We start from the raw sequence: 23,536 nt of genomic DNA on the forward strand, positions 1-23,536 counted from the left end.
AATTTCAGTTTAAAGTTTAAAAATAAACAATATAAATAACTTAACCTGACTTAACAAAGGTATAAACGATATATTTGTTCAAGTAAAAGTTTTGAATGCTTAGATTTTTTAAACCTTCATAATTGTATTAATCTATGTCAACATAGCAAGATAAAACTAAATTGCACAAAACTAAGTAAAAACACAAAACAACGTAAAAAAGTAGTGAAAACTTCTATAAACAAAATGTATACTTACTTTAAACACTTCATCTTCTGAACAGCAGTTGAACTGGCTTTCCCTGTCAATGTCCTGGAAACCGTTTGAACCAATTGCCTGGTTGAGAAATTCCAGAACTTCTCCGTCAACTAAAACCTGTTTGTTTGATTGACCCAACACGTCGTCTGCGCCTACACTGGATTGGTTGAAGTTGTTAATAATTATTTTGATACAATTTGTTATGACTTACAATAAACCTTTGATTCACCTAACACCGAGTTTGCTTCTATACTAAAAAATAATAAAATATTTATGAATTGTAAAGCGAAAAGAAATTCTTAAAAATGAAAACTAAGAAGCAAACTTTACATAAATTAAATAAAACATAAAACTAAAAATGGAAAATGAGTTTAAAAAAAAGGCAAAATTTTATTTTTAAAATCATTATGAGTTTAATTTTAAATTTAACTTTGAATCAAAACTTACACTAATTTGTTAAACTTTAACTATCTGTTTCATTAGTTTTAAAAGAAAAGTTTTGGAGTTCCCTGCTTTTAATTGTTACTGTAAGCTGTTGTTATTGGGGTTAATACTTTATGACGTGATAAACTTATTATTTTAATTTGAAAAAACTAATTAAATTTCAGAAAAAGGACTTTTAAATAGTTATAGTATCGTAAGATCGAAAGAGTTTACAAGTGCTCTAAACTAGGTTAATAAATCCCGAACACTATTGGTTTAAACTCGTTACGTTTATAATGAATTAAAACTAGCTTATATTGTGAAACGTCAATAAAATTTTAAAGTAAAAACAAATTTAAACTTTTAAGATAATTTGTGCGAATATCTCAAACTCTTTTCTACTTTTAAAATACATCAATCTTTATGTTTATACTTTATTAAAGGAAAGTTTTATCATTTTAAATTTAAATTTTATTTTAAATACCATGCGCCAATCTGGTGTATATCGAGAACTGGAACAAAATTTTGTTATGACTCAATGTTTTGTATTTCAGTATTATAAAAGTGTCAATCTATGTCGAACTTTTGTTTTTATGTAACATATGTTTAAGTGTTGTTAAAATTTCATTTTTTTGTTTTTGTGTTTGTAAAAAGCGTTGAACAACTATTTAAATAAGATTTTGCTTAAGTTTTAAACTTCATTTAAATTAGAAACTAACTTCTTAATCTGTTTATTTGATACCTTATGTTTTTTCTGCTGATAAAAACCAGAATATCTAGAACAATGTAAGTTAAGTTTTGTTTAATATCGCTACTCATTGAATCGCTAACGAACTTATGGATTTTTCAAAAGTTTATAAGCTTCAATGGAGTTGCCAACAAAAACATTTTCAGAGCACGATTGTGATAAGCTTCAAACTTTTTACAAGTATGACATTAAAAGTAGTAATTTTAACTAAATTGCAATTTAGATTTCATTTGAAAGTTATACGTTTAGTTTTATTATGATGTCACACTAACCCGATGACTTCAAGTTCCTTGTTTCCCCTTTTGCCCCTCTTATCTCTTCGGCCAGAAAGTTTTCTGTCCATTTTCGAACTTCCAATATGAGAAGAGGATGTTGGTCTTGAAACCGTCTGTAGGATTTAAAATAATTTTATTATTTCAGTAAGTTTACCTTAAAATGTTTGTTGTTTCACATACGTCTTGTACGTAAAACAGACAAAAATTTTAAATACATATATATATATATATATTAATTAAAATGATGTATAATATTATTTAGTTTACTGAAACGTCGTAAAGGGTTGACATAAGTATAGTTATGTAATTTAATGCTTGTATACTATTTAGCTTTTTTTTCCAAAAATTGTACGTCAATGAAACAAATGTAATTCATAACACGAAATTTTTTAAATAATATCCCGTTAGCAAGGTTATAAAAAAGCGTTCTAGTTCACAAATATTGCAAGACTTTGAGTAATACTCCTTAAGATATTTATTTTATGATTATTAGATAAGATCTTTGTTTATTAAAAAACAACAGAGTTCATAAATATTTTAAATAGCATTTAAACCAGTTGACCTAAAACAGTGTTTTTTAGCAATTTTTCAAACATTTTAATACAAACATTTCAAACTCTTACTTTGTTATAAAGTTTATGAAAAGATATTTAGTTGAAAAATAGTCTGATATTTTAAAAACTTGACGTATGGTTTTAAAATCATGTTAGTTTGAAAAAAACAATGAAAAAATGCTTTGTATTAATTTCTATAAATGCAATTTACCAGTGTATAGGTACTTTGTTCCTAGAACTTTGTAACTCTTACACCAAAAACAACTTGATAAAGTTTGAATTGTTATTGAAGTATCTAAAACCTAAGAAAAGTTCTTATCTGCAAACTAACATTTTTTTACTAACATATTATGTGTCTCTGTATTGTTTTTTAAGTCGAAAAAACTTATATTTCATATATATTTATATTGCAACAGTCTTTACAAACTTTTTCTTTTTCTTCTGTCCTACAATCAGAAATGTTTCGATATTTCTTTCTTCAGATAAGAGTCTCTTTCATGCCCGAAACCCGGTTCCACGTCATAATCGTCGTTTAAATAACCCAACGTCTCCTTCGTTATATGAATTCGACTGTTATAATATCAATGTTATATTACGCCATAAAAAACAAAAGTATTTTTGTTTTGTTTTTTCTACAACTTATGCACTATAATGAATACAGTTCCTTATTTACTAAATTGTTTTTAGTAGCTTCGTTCTAGAAACCTACAGATAATCAAAAAATAAAAAGTTATTTTTTTGTTTGCTAAATATATCTTAAACTAATAAATTCATAAAACGTTGTTTGAATAGTAACCCAGTTATTAATGAATAACTACATTTGTTAGATACTAAACAATTCATAAATTATTCGTTGACAATGGATTACTACTAAAAAATCAATAATGACGTCATACCCTGCCATCCCACCGCTTTCCATGTGATTAGCCAATGTGGCATCGTTGCTCCAAACATCGAACTGCCACTTTTTCAGTCCCAGAACGCCGCAGTGAACACGACCACTGTGAATACCGACTCTCATGTTCAACTGGGGAATGCCCGTCACTTCTCGAACTAACCTAATAGAGTTGAATGAAAAGTTATATATAAAAAAATGTTTAAAAAAATAATGCAATTTTTCTTAAGTAGTTTTTAAATCATTTACCGGTTTTAGAAAAAGCAGTAAGGCTTTAAAATTATTACTTAAAATAAATTTTTATTTAAATAAATTAAATGAGATGATATTTTTTCAATTCTGCTTTTCATGCTTTGAAAAACAGTATAGTCACTTCTTTATTTCAAAAAAAAACTCAGTAAACTTTTAAGAAGTTTAATTTCAATCATATTTTATAAACCAGGTAAAACTATTTTGAAACATCAAACATCAACTAACGAAATGGTGTCAATCATGTCAAGTCCCATTTGCACGCATGATTGAGCATGGTCCGGTCTCGGTTCAGGAAGTCCTGACACGCAATAATAACAATCTCCTAATATCTTAATTCTGAGGCAGTTGTTCTCCTGAAGAGAATATAAGTGTTTTTAACTTAAACGAGTTTTAAAGACGTAAGTGCCGAATTTATATTCTATTAAATAAAACAAAGACTATAAAAATAAAGAATTATAATTTCGAAGCGTTAAGTAAGCACTGTGTATTAAAAATCGGCAGTTAAATTTTTCAAGCCATTTATTTTTGATTGTAAAGTTGCTGTTTATTAAGTTTAAATTTTAATAAAACCTAACACTTATTTTTTTCTTTATTGTTATATTCAACTTACAGCAGCTAACTTGTCAAATCTTCTGAACAGTTGATGGAGAGTTCTTACAAGGCTAGCAGCACTACATTGAGATGCCAACAATGTAAATCCTTCAATATCAGCAAACAATATACTGTTTAAAATATAATAAAAGTTATATTAAAGATTTATAGAACATAGAAGAGTTTTTTTTTTCTTGTAATGTTTTCAACGTTACTTATTTCAGTTTGTTATCAAAGATAAATATCTTCCAATGTTAATGTAACTTAAATATACTTGATAATCTAACCTGACATTTGTGTATTTTTGAATGTATATTTTATAAAATTGTTGATGTTCTGGTTTCGCCTGATCGATGTCAGCTTTCATTTCCATTGCAACATGACGTGGCAACACTGACAACAATAATCCTTCCTGCGTTAAATTTATAAAGTATTAAATTTTAATTTATTTATTTTCTGAAAAAGTAAAATTTATAAAATAATACATCTATGTATAGATTTTTATCTAGTTTAGTAAAAGTTCCGACTAAAACTGATGGTTTAAGTTGTAAAAATTTATTAACAATGTTATTGTTATTAGTGTGTCTTAGTTGTTTTACAAAGTGTTGTACTAGAAAAACTATTGTTAGTTATTTACCTATTTAACTAATACAAAATTATCATTTCTTATATAGTAATATGCCTTTATTCTATTTTAACCATAACGAAGTTAAAAAAATTACTAATTTAAAAAACATAAAAAATAGTTTTAAACTTTAGGAGTTGTTTGAAAAAGCTTTTTTATACTAAAACGTAAGTAGTTTACCTTGCAAGTTTTTTCTTTGAAACTAAAGTAGTTCATAAAGTTATAGATCGATAAAAAAATTTAAAGTGCTGCAAAAGTTTAAAACTTTGAAGACATTTAATTGATCATGTTTTTATTTGTGTTTGAAAACTTCAACGTTGTTTCTAACAAAAAAAAGTCCAGTCTTTATTAAAGAAAAAACTTAAACAACTTTAATTTATTTTACACAACTTATAATAAAATGCTTATTAGTTAAAAAAAAAGTAAAACATCTAAATTTTCAATTGTTCCATTAAAAAAAGAAACTAATTTTCAAAGCGGTTACTTAGTAAAATAAAAAAATTTTCATTCAAGCTCATTATAACATTCAACTTTTTAACTTTTAAAAATGTTTAATCAAAGCATAAGACGCTTAGCAAGTAGCAACTGAAAAAAACAACCAATAATTGACAGCCTTACTATTTGTTAACATATAAAAGAGAATCATATGTTTGTATATATTGTAGACTCAACTTTGAATTTATTTTGGTTTTATTTAAAAGTTGAACTTTTGATGATGGATTTAAACTCCTATAAAATTGAGTCGGTAAAACTTAAAAACTAACTAGTTAAAAACTTAAACACTATAAGAAAATTCTGTTTGGCATTTTGTTTCGAAAATCTATTTAATTTAATTACGTTTTTTGTTCTAACAGCAGTTAGTTTTAAGAAATTTTTTCAATTATTTTCTTCAAAAACTGTTTTATTACAACTTATAGAAACTGTTCATTATATTAAATATTTACATCAAAATATATACTTAATTTAAAAAAACAATGTTCTTTATACAATTAGTAGCTAAAACTACTCAAGTAAAGTAAAAGGCATTTATCAAATTTTTTAAAAGTATAGCTTACAATCAGGTACCTTTTTATTCAAGGTTATAAGCATTTATTTTTAAGGTTACTGCTGAAGATCCTGCTTCTGAAGCTTGAAAAATATTTTTCTAATTTGTGCTTTCAGGTTTTCTTTGGTGGCACTTTAAACTCATATAAACTAAAAATGACACCTCAATTGAACGCAGCTTATAACTTTTCAAAACTTAATCCTTCTCACCTGTTGAAGGTTCTGCTTCTGAAGACTGATCCTTGCCTCGATGCAGCTCTTGGTCTCGGTGAACGCCTTCCTCTGGACCAATTCTGCTGACCACCTCGCCATAAGACACACCACGTAAGCGCATAAATACATTATGACGTCAGCTAACAACTGCGTGATGTCATAATGTTATACTTATGTGATGTTGTTAATTAACACTGCTTCAGCTAAGTAAGTATTAAAATAGAGGTCTTTAAGCTTTCAAAAAATGTTTAAAATTTCAAGCTAGAAAAACAGTTTTTATATTTAAATAACCGAGTTTTAGATTTTTATTCATCTATATTAATTTTTGTTTTGCAATTGATGGAATTATTGTGTTAGTCTTACTTCAATACTTTATCTTACACAAGAAAACCTGAAACGCAACCATTGTTACTCGTGGAAAAAAATGTGCTGATTAAAGTTAAATTATTTGCTTTGAAGATAACATGTAGAAAATTATCTACTTACAAATTCAAAGTACTAAACTTAAACAAAATGAATATTACTGAATGAAATAGAAAGACTGAGTTAGTTAAACTACTTAATAACTAACTAGGTAGTTTGTTTTTAAGATACTATCTTATTTAAGTATAAACTTTAACCCGGTTTTTCTAATATAAATTTCGTGCTATAAATACTTATATCCAACTCTAACATAAAGTATTATGAGAACAAGTATGAAAATTTTAATGCTAATACTTGCTTGGCATTTAGAAATACAAGTAGTAAATATAAATACAGATAAAAATAAATGTTACAATTTAAACATTGCGGCTTACAAAAAAAAAAAAAACTTTGAAGGGGCTGATTTCAAAACTTTACACAAAAAACTAATGTCAACTTCGGAAGTAGAACATATTTAAATAAATTATTGTACATCTAAAAACATCTTTAAATAATGCTGTTGTTAGTGTTTATACAAGCTTTAAAGTAAGACTACTTGAAAAAGAAATGAAATGTACGAAACTATAGCGTGTAACGCCCAAGTTTTCATAAAAAAGTAAGTTAAAAATTTTGATCAAAATAATTTAAACTTTGATTAAGCTTTTTAGTTTAATGTATAACTACACGAAGCATTTTTTATAGACACTTACTTCAAACATTTATCGTGTTTAAAAAAAATCTCACAAACAAAAAAAAGTATATACAAGAATTAAAAAACTAAAACATTTCGTACCGCAACAAGTTTAAACATGGTTTAGGTAAGGTAACTTTTTAAAGTTTAACTTAATAAAAAAATTATTTTAAAAACTTAAAATAGAATAAAACAACCTTGAGTTAAGTGTAAATTTAATTTTAATAGAAAAAACAACAAACGCACTTGAAATAAAAGTAATAAATTCATCAGTTTTCTGACAAGATAAGTAATTTTTAGAATTTTTACAAGATTTACAAGACACCTTTTACACACCTTATACACAAAGTTACTTAACTTTATTAGAAAGTAAGTTCTTTGTATATTTTTTATCTCTGCCAGCTATTCGTTAGTATACGACATTTCGTATGTTGTACTTTTTGTTCAATATAAACTTATTTACTTTTTGTATACTTTTATGTAAAATGTTTACAGCATAATTTTTACTTTTTTTGAGCCCTCTTTACGTTTAGTGAAGTTTTTTTACTAAAACTTCTAAAAGTTTTCTATCGATTTCGTTCTTAAATATTTTTAAGGACTTTAAGTAAACGTAAAAGTAGTACTAGGTGCTAAATTTGAAAGTATACTTAAAGCTGTAGGTTAATTCAGTTTACCAATTTATACACCTACAAAAAGCATATTAGTTTGTTTGTTACAGTGGTTGGAATTTGGTTGAGTCATTGTTAGATAAATATTTACAAATAACAAAGCAAAGAAAGTATGGTTCTGAAGTTAGTCAGTTAGTTATGTATTAGTAGTTTGAACCTGCTGATTATGAAGTATTTTGTTGGGATTGGCCATATAAGTAAACTACTAATTAATATCTATCCTAATAAACTAATTTTAGAATCGTCATACAAACCTGCTGATTCTGCACTATTTTGTTGGGATTGGCCATGTAAGACACAGTTAGATGAGCGATAATGAGAAGTAGACACGTGACCACTAGGTTGCTCATTGGGATTGGCATCATTGTGAAGAGAATGTAAATTGTGAAGATCGTCAACCACGCCATGTATGAAGAACTGGAAAGTTTAAAATAAATGTTAAGTATTTAAGCTTTACTTGCTTTAAGTAAAGGTTTCTTCAAAAAATAATAAGTTTAATGATGTAAAAACTAATTTAGTATGTTTTTAAGTTTTCAAAGAGTTTGCAAAAAAAATTATAACAAGTTTATAAACAATGATATTTAAAATAAGACAAAAACTAAGTATAATCAAAAAAGTTTTTTAGTACATAAATATCAAGAGTAAGGAAAATAATTACAGTTTGAAAATAACTAGCAATATTTAGTATTGAGAAATAATGATTTAATTGAATTGCACAAAGTTATATAATAACAATCAAACTTTCTCAAAATTTGTCTGATGTAAAAGAATACATGGAGAAAAAACGTCTTAACTAGTAAAAATATGTATTTTAACAAGTTCTATTTAGGTAATAAAAAAAAAATTCAGCAAAATTACTTAATTGAGAAAAAATGAAACGGCAGATGTTATTTAAAGAATCAAAGAGAAACTATAAAAAATTAACACTAAATGAGAGAAAAATGTATGATTAAGTAAAATCTATAAAAAATGTGACACCGGAATGCTATTAATAGTTTTTAACACGTTAGAAAATTTTGTTGTTTATTAGATGTTAAGGCGGTAGAAAAATTGATTAGTTTATTTTTAAGCTGTTGTTATTGAGAATATCTTTACAAAGTATATTTTATTTTTGTAAGTGTAATAAAACCGTAAGAATAACTTTGCATTTTGTGCTTAACTGTATTTTATTAAAAACAATGTTTCCTACTTGTATTTTTGTAAATCAACTAAAGCTGAGTTTCAATTTTGTTGAAAGTGTCAAAAATTAAATCAAATATTTAAAACATGTTTTTTTTTGTATTAGAATTATTAGAAGTTCTACTGATTATTTTTGTTCTCTTAAACAAAAGAGAGCGTTTTAAAGTCTTAAGTTTTCATCAAAATAATACTTAAAACAAAACTGCATTTAAATGTATTTAAAAGCCTTATTGAGTTTAGTTTTAGTCTAATTTGTAATACAGGTGATTTGGAGAAATTAAGAAAAACTTCTAAATTGAGAAAAAAAACGGCAGATAGTATTTAAAGAATCAAAAAGAAAGTATAACAAACTATCACTAAATTAGATAAATAAGTACTAAGTTAGTCTATGCAACATATTGTTATTAACAGTTTTTAAAGCGTCACAAAGTTTTGTTTTTATTAAATGTGAAGCTGTAAAAACTTAATAAGTTCTTTTAAAAGCTTTTCTAAGTGAGAACATCTTTACAAAATATGTTTTTTATGTAAATTTAACAAAACCGTATGAATAGTGTTTTTTTTTTGTACATAACTATATTTTATAAAAAAATAGATTTCTTTATTTTTGTTTTTGTTATTTAATGGATCTTTTAAACTAAAACAGATTTTTAATTGTGTTTAAGGTGTTTAATATTTAAAGTATGCTTTTGTTGTTTTAGAAATATTTGAAGTTCTAAATTTTGGTTATGTTTTCTTAAACAAAAGAAAGCGTTTTAAGTTTTTGATTTTTTATTAAATTATACTTAACACAAAATTACATTTAAAAGTATTTAAAAGCCTTATTGAGTTTATTTGTATTCTAGTTTTTTGATAAAAAGATGTCGAGAAGTTGTGAAAAATTCAAATATAGATCTTAAACAAATTTGATAAGCAGTTCCAAAACTACTCGAAGAAACAAAACAGAGTTTTAGTTAACTCAAAAAAAAAAACAATTTTCTTAAATAATATTTACGGTAAATAGTCTTCAATTGACCATTTTGAGTAATTTCATTCAAACTTATATGCTTCGTCGTTCGCTAGTTTTATAATATAAAATGAAAAGACAGATTATACGGCAAAATTACCTTAATTGAGAGAAATGGGACTTATTCTACATTTTAAAATTAAATATTGTGATAAATTATTCTAAGATTATTCTTTTGTAGTATTTATAATGCCAAATGAATCTAAAACATGGTTGAATTTTCTCTCAGTAATACTACAGAGCATTTTTTTCTTAATTAGTTTAGTAAACACTAACCATAAAGTCACAAAAAATAATTTAACAAAGTGTTTATTTATAAGTATTATTCTCAATAGCATTTTCTAATTAAAAAACATTTTTTATAGTCAATAAATTTTATATTTCAGGCTTGAACTTTGTACTTTTAAATGTAAAATACACAGCTAAAAAAGCTTTATCTTTTAAATTTTTTTAAAATATGTGGTCAAAAGTAAATGAGCAGAAAATTTAGTAAAACATTTCACTTTTTGTAGATATTTTATTAAAAATTGTTGTGCAGAAGGACTGCGATAGTTACTTTTTCATATTTAAATATTTTATTGATAAGTCAAACAATTTTTTTAGTTGTTGTACACACTAAAAATCAAAAAAAATTAAATCCTACTTCAGAGCAATTATACTAAACTTAATACTAAACAAAAGTGTTTAGTTATACATAAAAAGTTGCTTGATGTTATTTATTAAGGTTTATAATTTAAAAGCTTTCCAATTACGGAAGTTGACATAAAAAACTTTGTAAACAAAAAGTCTGCGTTAACAAAAGATAATTTAACTAGTATAACAATAAAGGTCTTTATATTTATGAAAATACTTACAATATTTAGCTTAATTAGAAATATAACTTAATTCAAAATACAGTTAGAAATTTTCGCAGAGTTTTAGTAATTCTTGTTAGTCAAATTAAAATTATTTTTAATCATTAGTTTACTTTAAAACATAAGTTTTGCTAAAGTAGTTTATTTTTGTAGTTTTGATGAGTTTTTTAATAGAAAACGTTAAATTTAACATGAATTTTTATTATAATAACGCATAACTAGTGTACGTTAAATAAATTCTATGTATATTTGTTTTAATTACTATTTATATACTATTCGTACCACATGCTTTCAGTTGTGACCAAATGAAATTGTCAAACCATCTATAATCTTAAGCAGAAACTACACTATAAATAATTACTTATACTGACCTGTGAGGTTCAACTATTGCCACCATTATGATGTTGATGACGATTAGAAACGTCATTATGACGTAAGAAACGAATTTTACCACCTGATGACGCAACGTGTTGCTTTTGAAAAACACCTGTTGAGTATTTTATTTTATATATCATAAATTAAAAGTTGTTAAAATGTTTTGTCGGACGAGCCTGTAAACCGTTTTATATCTTAACAATTTGTAGTTTGTATAATAATTATTTTTCTAGCTGTTGTTTCACAGACTAAGTTAAAACTTTATTAATTTAATAGATATAGAAACAACACCGAAATCTTTTTTTTTTAATTTTTGCTAGTTGTTCTAATATGAACAAACTTTTGCAAAATAATAACTTCTAATTGATTCTAAATAAAATAAGAATAAATGTTTTTGTGTTGTCTAGTAAAAAAAAAATTAAAAAAGGGAATTTACGGTGTTTAGAAAATATTATACTTTTTAATACATACAAACTTAAATCATAAAACATTGTATATGAAAAATATTAAAATGTAAGATTAGTCGAAGACTAGTTACAATATAGGTATAACTACAACATATATTTAAACAAACTATTAACCTGCAATACAACAGACATCAACATAACAATTGCCATTCCACAAGCAAGTGACGGATTCAGTGTCAATTTATCTGGTTTGTAGTAGTAAAACACTGTAAAAATTTTTTATGTAAACTACTCATGTTTTTAAGAAAATAAATATAACATTTAAATAAATATAAAAACGTTATTGTCTTTTTTCTTTTTGATATGAACTGTACTAATTAGTCATTTAACTTGTTTTAAGGTTGAATCACACATAAGATAACAGGTTATGATTAAAATACTTTTTGACCAGCTTTAATAAAAATTTCTAACTTATAAAAAGGATAAACCTTAAAGTTATTATTCCAAGCTTAATTAACAGTTAACTAGTCAAAAATACATAATAATGTATTTATTAATATATAATGGCTACTTATATCAAAACAACGGTAGCATATACGTTTTATCATAAAAACGTGCTATCTGTTTTTCAACAACTTAATTTTCTCTGTCCTTTGTTGACTTTTTAAAATACAATAAATATTTTAGGGCGATTCTTGTCTACTCTAAAGCTTCGTAGTAACAAGATTATTAGGGTTATATACTGTCAGAATGGGGTTAAAACAGTTTAAAATATCTATAAATCAGTTACAAAACTCAAGTTGGTTTTCTCAATCTCGTTAAGTTTAAATAAAGAAGTCTTGAAAAATTATATACTCTAAGTTACCTAAAGTTTGTTGTTTACTTGATTTCTTTAAACATAAGTTATTTTAAAATGTAAAAACTTAAGTTTTCAGTATTACATAAGTTTAATGATTTTTATATATTCAAATTAAATTTTTGACATAAAATACTAGTTGAATTAATTTAGCTTTTAAATTTAATCTCTATAAACTTATAATTTTGTTTTTATGAAAAATATAATTATGTCACTAAAATTCTAAATAACTCTAGTAAACCTTTAATTTACACAATAAGAGTAAACATAAATAAAAAACCTAAATAAGAATAAAGAGTTTATATTACAACAAGTAAGAAAATTTTAGTCTCAAAAAAACTAAAATCACAATTTCTATTAGCAACTAACTCAAGTACTAAATGTAGACTAACTTCATACATTTATTAAAGTGTAGATATAAAATTTTTAAACAAACATATTTATATAATATCAACATTTTACCTCAAAACCAGGTTATGAGGTAGATTACAAAACAGATTGGAGAGTGTTTCTAAACCTTTAAATTTAACAAAATTTAAGAAAAAACTAAAAATTTTGATTTAAATTTTTACACTTTAGATAGCCACTCTTTTAAATCAAAATCTTACAATAAAAACTAATGATAATCATCAATTAAAGATAATATACAATTTATACGGTCTAAAGAACTTAGTTTCGAGCAAAATACTTTGTTTTTTTAAACCAGTTTTAAAATTAGTTATGCTTTAGTTATGCTTATCAACGTATTTTTCTAATCTTTCGGCTATCAATTGACTAATCGTTGATTGAAATTACGCTTGTGCTGAACACCATTGTATTTATCTTGGGAAATTGCTCAGATATTTTATGCACAACTAAATTGCTTAGTGACGGTGATGAGAAGCAACAAACTGAAAAAAACCTTGCTTGTGATTATTAAAATGTGAAAATTAAATCTTTAGTAAACGTGGCTAAAAGTTGAAAAACTAAAACAACAATCCAAACTAAAAAATAAAATTAAATTTATTTGAACCTATCACTTAAAGATATCTGCAAGTGATATATTTTATTCAGGCACAACTCAAACTTATGTCAATAGATCAAAGTAAATTAACAGCGCAGCTTAAATTCCTTTGCAATATCGGATGCAGAGGAGTTTTATTTAATTGTATTAATTAGTAAAGTTGTAGTAATTAGTGAAAAAAGTAGCAAAAATCTTAATAAAAGTAAGACTAAAACTGTATTCAGTTTGGTTTGAAAAATTTGTATTTTAGAAGAACTTATGTGTTTCACAGCGTAAAATTCAATTAAACTTAAATAGAGTCGTACGTAGAACACTAAAAAAAAGTATAACAGTCTACTTTATGTTTGCGCCAATTTATGAAAGCGCCAACTAAGCTATTTTCGCGGTCAAATTTACCCGCGTTTTTCAATGTAAATTATTATGCCGTTAAATTAATTTGTATTTCGGTATTCACGGACCGTTTTCGAAATAAAAGATAGAGAGAAAACTCTAATTTTCCGCATTTTTGCTTTGAAAAGTCGCTTATTTTTGATCACCTGAACAAAGAATTTTTAAGTGAAGATGTAGTTTCGATCATCAAGAAAGACAAAAGTTTTGTAATAAATTTACTAAAACTTCAAATTTTTATGAAGTAAAAAAACTTTTTAGTAACTAGAACTCTAAAGTATATTAAAAATTATCCTTTTACAAAGTTATACATGAAAAACAAAAAGTTTCTTAAAGTGTAAAATATTATTTTTTACATAGATTAATGTAGAAGCAATACTATTTGTGAAAAAGGTGTTTTAAACTATTAGGTTTTCAAAATGAGTCACATTTTTAATATTCAATCGTGCTTAAAAATAAATAAGCAGAATAATTTTATGGTTAAGTTATTAAAAAGCTCTAAATATGTTTATCCTAAAATCATAACTGCATTATTTTAAACTTTAAAAGCATTAAACTTGTGCATATTTTAGCATTAAATTGATTTCAAGAAAAGACTCAATTATCGAATTAGAAATCAATAAAGTACAATTTGAGATTCAAGCTTCATATGCAAGTAAATCGTTTTGAAAATTTAAAATTCAAAAACACTGTTACATTATTGTAAATTTTTCGTAGAAAAAGAAGTTAAAAATAAATAAAATTTACAAATAATTTTAAATTGTTGGCTACCTTTAATAGATTGAAACTTATCAAAGTTATAGCTTGAACTCTAATTTTTTTTTTAATTTAAATGTATGATTAACCACCATCAATAACAAAATGTTTACAGCTTAATGCTCGATGTTTACATTTTGTTATAACATCCAGATATACATATTGTTTAATTATGTTTTAATTGACATCTTAACTTGTTTAAATAGATTAACTATTTAACAACTTCAGTTTTTTGTATAATAAATTTTAAAAAAAAAATTACAACTAAAAAAGTAATTTTCAGTTGTAATAAATGATATTTTATGTTTAAACTTACACAAGTTATGTTTTATTTTTTTTGCATTTCTATACTTTATGTGTAAATATGAGAAAATTAGTGGTTTCTAACAAAAACAATCACAATTTAAAACAAGATAAAAACTATTTCGAGTATGCAAAGCAGAACAAAAAAAATAAAATGAAAACTGATTAAAATTAAGTTGTATAACATCGAGCATTAAACTAGTTAGTTTAAATTTACTTGTACTAGAATACTATTGTAAATCAATAAGTCAATCTACAAATATTAAAACATGTCTAGGAGTCTTACTAGTTATGAATTGAAAAGTAATAAGTTTTTTTTAATGTAATTATGTTGCATTTAAATGCGTAAATCGATACATGTAATTAAATTAGAAAGGAAATATCCAAGTTAACTACGATTTGACCAACTACGAAGCTGTCTTAGATGGCAATTATTTTAAAATAATAAAGGTTTCCTTTCAAACTTTTTTTTAACAAATTGATAGTATTTAAAAGTGTAGGCATATCTATAAACTAAAAGTTGACAAGTGCAAACCAGCATAGACTTTTAAAAATTTGTCATTGAAATTAGTTTATTATTGTTTTTTGTTGCTAAATGTACGGTCCACAGATAATTAAAAAACGATTTCATTATCTCAAGCAGAACAACAACTACGTTAGAACGTGTGTGTAAGGATAAAAATCTTAATATTGAACATGTGATTGTACACTAATTACCTGATAACACAATGCATAGAAAGAATAAGATCCATGTTAGGTAGGATAGCATCTTTAAATTTGTTCTGAAGAAGTACCTCTGATAGAGATCTTCAAAAGATGCAGAGTCGTATGAAAGACGATATTTACCCGCTTCCTTCTTTATAACATTCCTGTGGAAAATATTTTGTTTTTGTTCTGATATTTAAAAAAATCCTGTTATTTATCTCGTAACTAAACTTTAATCACTTAAATTTTTGTTGCTGAATATATTGTTTTACGAAAATAATAACATTTACTACATATTAACATTTTGCTGATTTTTGCAAACATAACTAATACTTAGAAAATAAATTTTTCTCAAAATTTTGAATTATGTTTCAAATTTTACACTTAGCTAAAAACATTGTTATGAGTATAAGTCAAATAATACAAACTAATTACTTTTGTTAAATTTAAAGAGTTAAATATATTATGTTGAAAAAAAGGATAAGTAGGTTATAGGATAAACATTAATTTAATAATAAACTTATAAATACAGAAAATAATAACTTATTTAATGCACTTAAGACCTCTTTAAGCGAAAACTAGCTTGTAATTTGTTTTTTAATTTAAATGTACCTGTTCTCCTTCTATGAAATAAACCTTGAATTTTTTTATAACAACCAAACCTCTAGCAATAATTTAACCTAACTAATACAAAAATAAACTTAAAACATAGTATAGATAAAAGAAACAGTATAATCTAAATAAGAAAGTAAAAATAAAATTTTATCAAATAAATGTTAATAGAAAAACTTTTGTAGGTCCTATTCAGCTATAAATAGCTGTAAAAGCAGCTTTTTCTCTTTAAATTAAACTTCAGTAATTTAGCTTTAATTTTAAAACAGTTATAAAGTTTTTTGTCTTAATATTTCAAACCAAAACTAAGTTAAGAAGCTTTAAATTAGTTAAACTTTTTTTAAATTAGTTTTTTAAAGCAGAAATAACAAAGAAAAAATTTAAAAACAAGAAAAAATCTGCTTAAAAACTGCATTTATTCGATTTAATTTAGTTTTTCACAAAAAGGCTCATTTGCATTATGACGTAATACAGGTCACGACTCGATTTATTTATTGGAATTTATTAAAACAAATCACGTTGACGATAGTTTAGTGGGTCATTAAAAGCCAACTAGGTCACAAACAGATGTTAGAAAATGTAAGACTTTTTTTCTTGTATTTATTTTATACATAGTCGATTGATACGTTCATTTTAATAGAGCTGTAAGTAAACATTGGAAAAATTGTGATATTTTTATCAGTAAATACGAAATATTGTTTAGAATTTCTATATTTATTTATTGTAAATAATTTTTAAACGATCAGAAAAAAATAGTTGGTTTATGTATGCTAAATGTTATAAAAAATATATAATGCCTTTTTTCGTTGACTAAAGTTTTAATTACAACATCTATTTAACCATCATCAATCCTAAATTTCAAAAAAACATAAATTATTATATATTTTTGAGTTAGAATTTACAGTTTAGTTTCATGTTTTAAATAATTGATATGAAAACTAATTTTACTACAGTAAGTATTAAAAATAAAACTATTAAACCTTAAGGTTTATTAAAATAGATTGTTGCTTTTTATTTTCTACTCAAAATTATACGAAGATTATTTTCACACAACTTTCTATGTTTGTTTGATTTATTTTAGTTCAAAAGTTTTTTTTTAGTTTTAAAGCTATTTATTTAGAACTTAAGTCTCACAGTACTTATATTCATAAAAAAACTTCACAACATTTGAACAATACCTTTTCTTTCACATAGAAACTAAACACTAAAAAAGTAAACTAACACTTTTCAGCTTTAATTAAGCAGATAAAAAAAGAATTATACAGTTTTTAATCTTTAAAAAACTACTAGATTTTTTACTATTTTAGCTTTTTCGTTAACCATAAGTTAAGTTTATATCGATTTGAGTGCAAAAAGTTAAGAACTCTTTATTTATTTCATACTTCTAAAGTAAATGAAGTTGTTATATTTAGTTTTTTTGAGTGTTTTGTTTTAAGCCCTTTGTTTTATTGTTTTGGACGGTTAAATTCAAATAAATTTTATTTATGTACAATTTCGATTTTTAAACATGAAATGAATATACTAGTGTTTGCCATTCAACTTATAACTTTGATAGCGAGGAAATATAAAATATTAAGTTTGTAATTGACCTATAAGCAAGAAAAAAAACAGAGAAACATAAATAAACTTAATGTTGAGTATTATAACCTTTAACTTACATAACTAAAACATAAAAGTTTAGGTTTTTGTCACTAAGTAAGGTTTACTTTACTTAAACAAGTAATTATTAACTAACCAGATCGTTGAAAAATTGGCAGGTCTTTTAGGTGATTCCCCAGCTTCTTCTTGTTCAAGAGGAGGCTTCGAGATTTTGGCGGAAAAAACTTGGCCCTCTGACTCCCACTTATGGGTGATATGGAAGTTTCCCTTCTTTTTCGGCGGGGATTCCGCGCGAATGCGTTGTTGGTTGTTGTTATGGTGACTTGGGGGCTTGGGCGAGTCGGGTGGTTTTCCCTTGATTGATCCGAGTCTTGTCGTCACACTCGAACGATTTGAAGGACCGTCGGTTGGCACTGAAATAATTTTAATTAATTTCCTACAATTAGTAAGAATATAAAAATGCTAAAACTAATACCAAAAATTACTTTCTGATATGCAAAATGATATGGATACTAAAATATGGCACTAAAATATATTAAAGCTATTTTGTTAATCTTAACTTGGAGATAAAAAAAAATAAAGCTAAAAATTTTTTTAGTAAATATTATAACAATTTCTTAGTGGACGGTGGCCTAAGTACGTTTTAATCATTTGTACAACTGACGTTTAATTAGTTTATTGTTTCTTTAATCAGTCTGGTTTATAACAGTAAAAAAAGTTTATATATAAAGTATCTGTAAAACAACTAATAAATGAAAGTAGAAAAGTACCTTGGAAAGAAGGTAGTTGTTTTTGTTATGTTTTTAAATTCAATTGTCTTAAAATAAATTGTTTAAATTGCGACTATGCAAAAAACTTTTATGAATTACTTTTGCAAGATAGATTACAAAAACTAAAATAGAATTTTGTCATCATAAGAGTATAGTTTAAGTAATAATAAGTAACATTTTAAATTGTTCATTTTTTTTTTGTTTGATTAAGATAGTGAACGTATTGTAGCAAAACAATGTTAAATTTTTTGATATATAGTGATAACATATTTCTTTATTTTATGAACTGTTTAAACAGCAATGTTTAATACTGTTTTATAAACATATGTATAAAACAAATATTGTTTAATGTTTTAACTTAGTTTATGTTTTAACACTTGCTGAACAAGAAAAAAAGCTTATATTTAAGTTAATTAGGACAATAACTAAAAAACTCACATTTTAAGTTTAATTATAACGTTACGTAACTATATTTTACTTAAGAAATATACCTAAAAAATTCATTCTTTTATTTTAAAGTCTATAACTTTTCTATAAAAAAAAGTATAAATAAATTAATACACAAGTTTTTCAACTAAAGTTTGACATTTATTTCAAATATGTATTTAAAAATACAAAAAACTTATAATTTTTCACTATATTAAAACTATTAAGTTAGTTCCTTAACTATTTATAGATTTCACCTCACTTAACTAAAATTTAATTTGTTAAGTTTAAATTTGTTGAGTTTTGATGGTTATATTAATCATGGCTTGTTTTAAAAGGTCAAGTATTTAATACTAGTTAACTTTAATTGGACGTTATTATAGTATAGTTTCAGTATTTACATATAATTTATATAAACTCGTTGTAGTATGCTCACTGTATAGTTAACATAATTAACTATTTAAAATAACTATCTTATTATTAATCATTTTCAAATGTCTAAGTTTCAACTTGTGTAAATAATAAAAGAAAAATGTATAATCTACTAGATTTATAATATAGTACAATTAAATTTACAACCATTTTTTTTAACAAAAAATGCATTTACAACTTTTGTTATTAGTTAACTAGAAAAGATGAATCTTACAACAAAGATTAATTTTGTTAGAGAAAATATATTAATTGTAGCTGGTTTTTAAATTCGAGCTTATGTAAGTGAGCTTTTTTTTTGTAGTATAAGCTACTTTTAGAAGTATGAATGATCATATAGTTCATAATACTTATAAAAGCGTTTAGTTGATATATAATAATTAACTATGCCTACAAAATGATTTATCGTTCTTTTTTGTAGATATGAAGTTCAAATAAAAATTACGTAAAGCTTTAAGTGTCAGAATTAGAACAAAGTTAATCATGATTTTTTTATTATTACATAATAAAGAGGTATTTGTATATGTATATATATATATATGTAAATAAGATTAAATAATTTTCAAGTTACACGTCTAATTATTAAAACACAAAATACTATTTTTAAATGAGTATTCAAGTTTTTAATAAGCCATTAGTAGTTAATGAGATAAAACATAGTTTATATTATAATGTCAATGTACAAATTTTTTTTTTTTAATTTAGTTTTTAAATTGGTAAAATTATTTAAATTTGAAACAAAAGCATAGTTTTTATTTATTATTATTGATTACCTTGAACAAAAAAAAAAACTGCGATTCAATAAAGTAAGAGCTGTAGTAAGAGCCTAAAAATTTAAATATGTTAATAACTAAAGTAAAACCAGTTCGTATTTTTATTTAAAAACTAACTTTATATAAAAAATACACCTTAAATACAAGAAGTTGTTAACTTTATTTTTCTCATATTTCTAGGTACTGAAAAGTTGCTTTGTTTATTGTATTTTTTGGCTACAAAATTATCAGCATATCACGTATTCAATTGGCAATATTACGTACTAACTATATTGAGGTATAATAGATTGTCCGTAAAAACTATTGCTAAACTAAGTTTTCCGCCAAAAATAAAAAAATTCAAGCACTCTTCATTACTTAACTTGGCTTGCAAAAAAAAAGCATGTAATTTCTTAAAATTTTTCAATTCTAAAAATTATTTTTAAACAAAAAATATAAAACCTGCTAGGCATGTAGATTTACGTACAAACTAGCTACCTTAGCCTTACTACTTTTCTAGTGTTTTTCTTTCAAAGCACACATTCTTTATACATAAGTATAAAAATGCTGTAATCACTTATAACTTCATTAAACAAATGTGAGCTTTACAATTCATTTAGCTCGTAAGTAATTTCTAATTAGTTTGTAAGTTTTCAAGTGTGTTAACTTAACTTTTCATTAATCGTATAAATTTGGGAAATAACAAAACTGATACTTATCTTTACTTTTATTTTATTCGTATAAAATCTTAAGTTAGACACAAAAAAAATACTACTAGTAAACTAAAAAATGTTTTAAAGCATTTGTTGTTTATAAAGTTAAAAAACTTTGTTTAGTTATAATACATTAATGAAAAAATAAGCTCGTTTAGACTTAAAAACGTTGTTTGAATAAAACATAAGAAAATAATTAAGTAACTGACGTTAGTCTAGCTGATTAAGGAAAAACAAACTATATTCCTTGTTGTTATTCAAATCGACAAAGCATAAGGTAACGAAGTAAACCTTGTCTTGAAAATTATTAAGTTTGTTAAGTCTAACGATAATATATAAAAATTATCATCAGGGAACTTTTTTTAGTTCTGCTGAAATGTAACTCTAAACACTTTTTTTTTAAGCTTTCCATGAGCCTATTTGCTCTTTGAAAATATTCACTTAAAATTATTTAATCTCATTTAAAAACCAGACACTTAATGCCAATCCAACATAAAAAAATGTCATAAAATTATATATACTTTTAGTTTTAATAAATAATGTTCTTACAGTGTTGAAATATTATATTGATTTTATGTAAAAGGGTTTACAACGAAAACAAAATGCAGTTTTTATTCAACATAGCAAGTACGAAACTTGAGTATTTTGTTTTGTTTATGAGCATTATTAGTCAATAATGTACGCACTACATTGGACTTATGCGAACTTTATGTTGATAAATAACTCGTTTTTTTGAAAAACAAATTATCTCTTTATTTCTTGAATACTACCACTATAACTAAATTAAGTAAATAATTTATACTATCCTGTACGACCAAACTCTTTAATTTAAATAATAAAGAACTCATTGTTTCTAAAGACAGTTTGATTTTTGATACCTAAGCCTTAAAGGATCATAAAAAATATTTTCTTTTTTATAAAATAGAATAAGCTTTATTTTAAAAGCATCAAGCTTTGTAAACCAAACTAATATTAAACCACAGAACTTTAATATTTACAATTTGAATCATAAATTGACAAATTTATATAACTAACATGAAGGTTTGTAGTCATCCAAGTTCAATTTGGGTGGTTTTGGTCGAAAAAGACCCAAAAATCTGCCGGACCTCGTCTTATTGTCTAATCGAGGACTGCCAACTGAGGATAAAACATATAGTTGAAACTTTATTTTACTTGATGAATAAGTATTTAACCAATGCTAATGAAATTTAAACAAAAGGTAAAAAATGCTTAATAAACAACTTTTCAATCTTTTTTCTAATAAATTGCAAACAGCTATACACTACAAATTTTTCATTTTCTAAAAAAAAAACTTATTTAGCATTATACCTAATATATAAAACTAAAATAGGATAAAACATCGTTATCAATATATGTTTTAATCAATCTTTTTAGTAGTAGACTACCTTAATTTAACTGAAAAAGTATTTTACAAACAATAACTTATGTAAGGTTTTTGTTTTTCGCTGTTATTTCTGTTCAAGTTGTTGTTCATTTGTGTTTCAACAACAACTTCAACGTTGTTCAGGTTTTCTCCGACCATTTTCCCGCCTTTTTTAATGTTGACTCCGGAAAGCAAAGGATCTTAAATTACAAAACTATTATCTTTTTTAAAGTAAAGTATTTCAATTTTTTTTCAGTCTTTGATAGGTTTAAGCACAATGTTTGTTAAGTTCTTTTATAATTTAATAGTTTAACACTTTAGTTTAAAATGAAAACTTTAAATATCAACAAAATAACATTGTTAATTATTAAAAATACAAGTAGTTAGTTTTAATGCTTTAAATAATTTTTCTTAAAATAAATTTTCTTAAATGACTGAATTTACAACGTTTAAGTTACAATAATTTTTACACATCTAAAATTTTACCTTAATCAAACAAACAACAATGACAAAATCATCAATAAATCATTAAATTGAATAAATAGTAGTCACAAATTTAGTTTTACACAACAACTTGTATTATGAAACTAATTAGGTTTTTTGGAGCAGTATAGTGCTCATGTGTTAGTCATAAAAAATTAAAGTCTAAGTATTAAACTTGAAAACATAAAAAAAAATCATGCCTATTTAAAAAAAATTAAAAAAAAGCATGACTTAATAAAAGTACTTTTATACATTGTTAAAGAGTGTAAAAACACTTAACAACAAAACTAAATTCATTCAAAATAAGTCGAAAAACTTAGGAACTTAGTAAAACACAATTAAGTTGTTTAAATACATATCTCCGTTATGAGGTGACTTCTATTTATCATTAGTAAATAAACATTATAAAAACGTTGTTATCAAAACAACAATATTAAATTGTAATAGTGCTTTGGTTCAAAAAGTATAACACTTGCAATCGATGAAACTTTTGCTGTTAACAGTTAATTTTTTTTTTAAGATTATACAGTATTTTGTTTTAAATCTCTTTAAAAATAATATAAACGCTAACTCTTAGAGGTAACTTTTGTAATAAATGAAACCTAACTTTTATTAAGTTAATATCTAAAACAAAACAAACTAATAAAAGAAACAAGTGGCAAAAATTATTGAAATGTTTTCTATAAAACAATAAAATCTAATACCGTAGCTTTATTACGAAACTTATTCACAAATTATAATATAGAAATAGAAAATCCAAGTAGTTTTTATGCCTACACTAATTTAGATTGAAAGCGTTAACATAAATATATACAATTACAATGCAAACAAAACATTAAGTACAAAAATATAAAGTTTTGACAATAACAAGCTCAACACTTTTTAACAGACTCAGACTGGACAAAACCTCATAATCAACAAA

General features: G+C 24.4%; 1 pseudogene; it reads right to left on the reverse strand.

Annotated features, from left to right (window-relative positions):
* The window catches only part of LOC145843124 (adenylate cyclase type 5-like), a 31,187-nt pseudogene extending 8,897 nt beyond the window's left edge, over positions 1 to 22,290 (reverse strand).
* Between the last annotated feature and the right edge of the window lie 1,246 nt (positions 22,291 to 23,536).

This window comes from Thalia democratica, chromosome 8 (assembly GCF_965202585.1).
Source record: "Thalia democratica chromosome 8, ktThaDemo2.hap1.1, whole genome shotgun sequence".
NCBI classification, from domain to species: domain Eukaryota; kingdom Metazoa; phylum Chordata; class Thaliacea; order Salpida; family Salpidae; genus Thalia; species Thalia democratica.